The 6,079-nt window shown below is 37.5% G+C and overlaps 1 pseudogene; it reads left to right on the top strand.

The window, feature by feature from the left end:
- The window catches only part of LOC102812222, a 117,619-nt pseudogene extending 111,868 nt beyond the window's left edge, over nucleotides 1-5,751 (top strand).
- The last annotated feature ends 328 nt before the right edge of the window (nucleotides 5,752-6,079 follow it).

Here is a 6,079-nt window from a genome sequence, read left to right as displayed (position 1 = left end):
CCATCCTCACCACTGTTTCTACCACTGTGCCAGCCCATCTCTTTGGGCCGGGTGGGCCTTATGTAGATTTTTTTTTTTTTTTTCCAATTCCACAAAGGTATTTATAAAATTTATTTTATTTTAGTTATTTTACTTTCCAGTTCTAGAATATTCTTTTAATTCATCTTTATAACTTAATATTTAAATCATTTTATCTTATTGAACTTTCTTATGAACCTGGTTTAAATTCTAAGTCTTCTAAATTTAACATCTGAGCCATGGTAGGATAATATGTACTGGCTACTGCTCTATTGTTTCCCCGCTATTAGTTATTTTTTTTTTATTTTCTTGTTAATCCTGTGGCATTATGCTAAATATTGGGCATTTTAGAATATGGTGTATAGATACCTGTCATATTATTCTACCTTTGAAGAAAGGTGATTTTTGATTTTGCAAGTAGTTAGATTACTGTTTAAACACTTTGATATTTGTAAAAGTTTGGGGTCGATATGGAGAAATCCCATGATCTTTCTGCTGTACCTACAACTTGGCAAGACAGCTTCTCCCTGAGCCCTCTGTCGTGCAGCCCAGGCTTCTGGTGAAACATTTTAAGGGTGGCTCTGGAACAGGTCTACCTGCATTCCAGCAGTTTTCCAAAGTTGTCTGCTTACCTTTGGGTCACTTCATTGTGCTTTCAAGGAGTTTGTGATTCCCAAGCTATTTACATAGATACAGTTGCATTTTTTAGCTTTTTCACTGTGTTGGCATTTACAGTGACAGTGTAAACACAATCGTGGTAAAATTGGCAACGTATCAGAAATCAGAGCCAGAAGATTGTCCAGGAGTGATGTGTCGTCACCTTTGTTGTTGCTAGCTGCCAATACACAGCAACCTACCTGATGTTGTGCCTGAGTCCCTTGTAAGAGTTATTCCAACACTCCATCTCGTGTGGGTCTCTCTCATTTCTCTGACCCCCTGATTTAGCAAATGTGATGTCCTTCTCCAACTCTTAGTCCTTCTTGATGATGTGTCCAAAATAATCATGTCTACATTTTTTTTTAATTTCATTTTTAAAGTCCTCATCCAAGCAATTAAAATGGCTATTTTTATTATTGTTATTTTTTTAACCCTTTAGTATATGAGAGGGCTTCAAAAGCTCTTGGAAACATTCCATTTTCTTTCAATTCCTTTTGTTCATGCACTTTTTGAAGCACCCTGATACATATGTTGAAAATTCTGCATGGCATCATGATAAGTATAAGTAACAGTCCCTATCAGAAATGACTTCATTCAGTCTCATAGCAACACACAAGCTTTCACTGACTGGTGGTGTCGTCACACAAGGCGCACTGTCTGGGGGTCAATCCAGCTCAGCCTTATTGACAAGAGTGAGTTCTGCTATTGAACCACTGCTTCCCTCAATTATTTAACATCTTCCCTCAATTATTTAATAACAGCATCTTCCAATTCTTTAAATATTTGTAAATTTCAAGACAGCTTTAAGAGATTTAAACAAAACAGAGCATCAAAAGGCAACCCACCAATGCCCATTGCTTTCTAGTCAATTTCATCTGATAGTGACCATGTAGGACAGTGAAGAACTGACCCATAGTGTTTCCAAATTGTAAACGTTATAGAAACAGACTGCAACATCTGGTAAGTTCTAACTTTGGATCACTTGATTAGTTACTGAGTGCTTTACTGACTGCATTACCAGAGACTTTTTAAAAAGAAAAACAAACCCACTGGTGTATAGTTGATTCCGAGTTACAGTGACCCTATGTCATGTTTCCTAGATTATAAATCTTTATAATAGTTATAGTGACCTTATGTCGTGTTTCCTAGATTATAAATCTTTATAAGAGTTATAGTGACCCTATGTTGTGTTTCCTAGATTATAAATCTTTATAAGAGTTATAGTGACCCTATGTTGTATTTCCTAGATTATAAATCTTTATAAGAGCAGAAACTTCGTCTTTCTACCATTCAATGGCTGGTGGGTTTGAACTGCCTGCCTTGGGGTTAGCAGCCCGAGACTAATCCACAATGTTACCAACTCATCCTTAAAAAGAGGAGGCTGAAAAAGTTCCTGGGAAAACTCCTCATAGATGATAAAAAAGAAAATGTTTCATGCTGTTAAAAAAATACGAACTATGATAGTTACGAAATGTGATTATGGAATATTTATTTACATAATTATTTTAGATAGTTATAGGAAATAGCTCATCATAGAAAATGTTATATTTTATGTGGTGCTTCCAGATGAGTTTTTAAAAAAGTGAACATCAAGTGCCAACAGATTTTTACTGCAATTTGATTCAGTTACATTTCTGATGTAAATATTTATATTTAATTTTCAGAGTATAGATGAAGGCATCGTTTTTCTGTAAAATTACTGTAACAGAGTGGACTTGATACAAAACATGAACAATAGTTATGCATATACATCCCCGATCTATGAGAGTTTCAAAGTTGTTGATGGGGGGAAAAGTGGTACAAATGTACTGCAAAAAAAAAGTTATTGTTGGCTAGACAGGACTAATAAGATTTTGGTTCACTTGAGATAGATGTAATGCTACATTCATTGTGAAAATATGAAGGATACAGTAAAAAACATGGGTCAATAATTCCAGCAAAACCAATTTGAATTCATCATACCTAGAGTTAGTATAAATAGTATACCAAGAGTAAGTAAGCTTTAATCAACTCTAGTAATATTTGGTTGTGACAGGATGAACGTCTTTATACTACCAATTGAATTAGCGCTGGTTTTCTATGGATATTAAGTTAGTGTTGCTGTTGTTGTTAAGTGTCTTTGCGTCAGTTCCAACTCATAGGGACCTTATCTAGGTTTTCTAAGGAACAGCTGGTGAGTTTGAACTGCCCATCTTGTGGTTCAAGTCGATCTTACGCTCTAGTGCTATCCAACAGTGCCACACCAATGCTCCCTAATTAAGTAATTGTTGTTGTTTAGACCCTCTATAGAGTTTCCGAGGAGTGGTTAGTGAACTTGAACCTCCGACCTTGCAGTTCAAACCAGCCTTTCAGTCCAGTACATTAACACAGAGAACCACAGGAGGACTCCAATTAAGTAATTAGCAATGTTCATTTGAAAGGCTGTCTACATTTTTCCTTTAATTAAATAGCTATGTGCACAGCTTTTTAAGGTCTAAAATATTTGGAAACACAAATTAGTTTTCTCTCTAATTCTCATATAAATGATAACAAAATATTAAAATGTGCTTTAAAGTGTGAAGCAATATATATGGTAATTTATTATTTCCAAATACCTTCAAGAAAATGATGGTATTCATCCAACTACAGGTTGGTGATCATTCATTTATCTCTAAGTTAGGAAGCGTCTCCATAATACTTCTACCATGTTTGGAAACTAACTAACTGAGGGATATGGAAAGGTTTTAATAATCCTGTAAAGAAAATATGGCACTCAAGTGTTTAAAGAATCTACAATGTACTCTCACCAATAGCCTGAAGGTTTGAGCCCTGATTTCACATTTATTTGGCAGATCTTTTATACCATTCTGTATGTACTTCATCTTGCGGTTTCCTTTTCCCTAGCCTTCTGTCCCTTTTCCTTGTATTTTTTCTGCATGCCTATCTTAATCATTTGTTATGTCAAATCTAATTTTTCTTTTCTCTCTTCCCTTCATTTTGCAATTGGTGCAGTGTTGCTCAAGTGGACATGGTAAAATACAAAGGCAGCAGGTTAGCTGCTCTTTCTTAACTGCCTCTTTGTATATATCCATCTCACGAACATCCACACGCAGTATTTTAAAAATAAAAGGAAGACAGATACCATTTTTAGTAAACAATCATCTGTACTGACCCCAAACAAGATTTTATGATGACAATAAAAGGAAGACAGCCCACAGTGAGAAGAAAATAGAGCATCAGGCATTGTTGATGCAACCTTGCTTGCTGAATATGAAGAAGACTTAAAATACTTACTGGTGAGTTTTTGTTATGGGTTTACCTCAATGTAAAGAAAACAAGAATACTCACAAATGGACCAATAAAAACCATCAGTATAATTGGAGAAAAAGATTGAAGTTGTCGAAGACTTCATTTTTCTTGGCTCCGCAATCAACAATCATGGAAGTTGTTGTTGTTGTCAGGTGCCATCGAGTCGGAACCGACTCATAGCGACCCCATGCACAGCAGAACGAAACAATGCTCGGTCCTGGGCCAACCTCACCACCGCTGCCACCCCCGAGTCCATCAATGATGTCACCTGGCCGATCCATCTCGTTGGGGGTCTTCCTCTTTTTTCTCTGACCCTTCACCCTACCCAGCATGACATCCTTCTCCAATGATTGTTTCCTCCGGACTACATGTCCGAAGTAGGAGAGACGAAGCTTACCCATCCTGGCCTCCAAGGAGCACTCTGGCTACACTTCTTCCAAAACAGATCTATTGGTTCTTTTGGCAGTCCATGGCACCCTCAGTATTCTCCTCCAACACCACAACTCAAAGGCATCAATTCTTCTACGATCCTCCTTATTCACTGTCCAGCTTTCGCATCCATATGAGGCTATTGAAAACACAATGGCCTGGGTCAGGCGCACCCTAGTCCTCAAGCTGACATCTCTGCTCTTCAATACTTTAAAAAGTTCCTGTGCAGCAGATTTGCCCAGTGCAATACGTCGTCTGATCTCTTGACTGCTACTTCCGCGAGTGTTGATAGTTGATCCAAGAAGAATGAAGTCCTTGACAACTTCAATCTTTTCTCCGTTGATAACAATGTTGTTTATTGGTCCAGTGGTGAGGATTTTTGTTTTCTTGACATTGAGATGTAATCCATATCGAAGGCTGTGCTCTTTAATCTTCATAAGTAAATGTTTCAAGTCCTCTTGACTACTATGGAAGTAGTAGTCAAGAAATAAAATGATGGACTGCAAATATGCTTCAGGAGACTTTTTAAAGTGCTAAGAAGCAAAGAGATAAATTAGAGAACTAAAGTGTGTCTGATCCAAGTCGTGGTATTTTCAATCTCCTCATAGACATATGAAAGCTGGACAGTGAATAAAGAAGACCACGGAAGGACTGATGCATTTGAATCATGGTGTGGGAGAAGATGATTAGAAGTATCATGTACTGACTTTTGAAACAGGTGGCGAGAACTGTTACCGTATCCCCCGTTTACCCTGTGAAAGCGTAGGGCCAGTTATTGGCGTTGTAGTTCACCTGGGAGCAGACCATCACCCTCCGCGGGATCGCCGAAATTGTGGCTGAGTTCTTCTCATTTGGCACTAACAGCATTTTATATAAACGTGGCATATAGCCATCTGAAACCTTGACTCGAGTGATCCTGAGCTCATCCAATACCTAAATAATGTGGTGGAACAGCTAAAAGATTGGTTATACAAATGTTTAGTTCAGAAACTGGCGGTAGTCATCTCAAATATTGAAAGTGGTGAGGTCCTTGAAAGATGGCAGTTTGATATTGAGTGTGACAAGCCTGCAAAAGATGACAATACATCCAGGAAAAAGTTTCAGAAAGCTAGTCAGTATAAATCCATTCAGTGATCAGGCAGATTACAGCCATAGTATCATTTCTACCACCGTTGGAAATTTCTTGTTCGTTTGATCTCCTGATTTATATGGATAAAGACTTTGTTGTGCCAGAAAAAATGGGGAGAATCAGGAACATAGTTCATTATTAATTCTGAGGAAGTCCGTCTTCGTTCATTCACTACTACAATCCACAAAGTAAATAGCATAGTGGTCTATAAAATTCTCATCAATAATTGACAGGTTAGAGGAGAAACATTTTGTGATCTGCAACTCTCCTGTTTCATTTCCTGTGACAGAAAAGTTTTAAAAAATATCTTTATATTAAATAAAATCAAGCTTTAGATGACAGAGGTGAAATAAGTTGAATTTACATGTTGTTTAAAAAAATAGTATCATGTACTGTCAGAGAAACAAACAACTCTATTAGCTAGAATGCTCCATGGAAGCCAGGAGACTTTTGTCATTACACTTTGGACATGTCTTTGGGACGAACCAGTTCTGGAGAGGAAGTCCATGCTTAGTGGAGTGGAGGGTCAGCCCAAACAAGGCAGATTCCCAAGGAGAT

Source organism: Chrysochloris asiatica, unplaced genomic scaffold (assembly GCF_000296735.1).
Source record: "Chrysochloris asiatica unplaced genomic scaffold, ChrAsi1.0 scaffold00021, whole genome shotgun sequence".
NCBI lineage: Eukaryota > Metazoa > Chordata > Mammalia > Afrosoricida > Chrysochloridae > Chrysochloris > Chrysochloris asiatica.
This window is presented reverse-complemented; position numbering and strand designations above follow the sequence as displayed.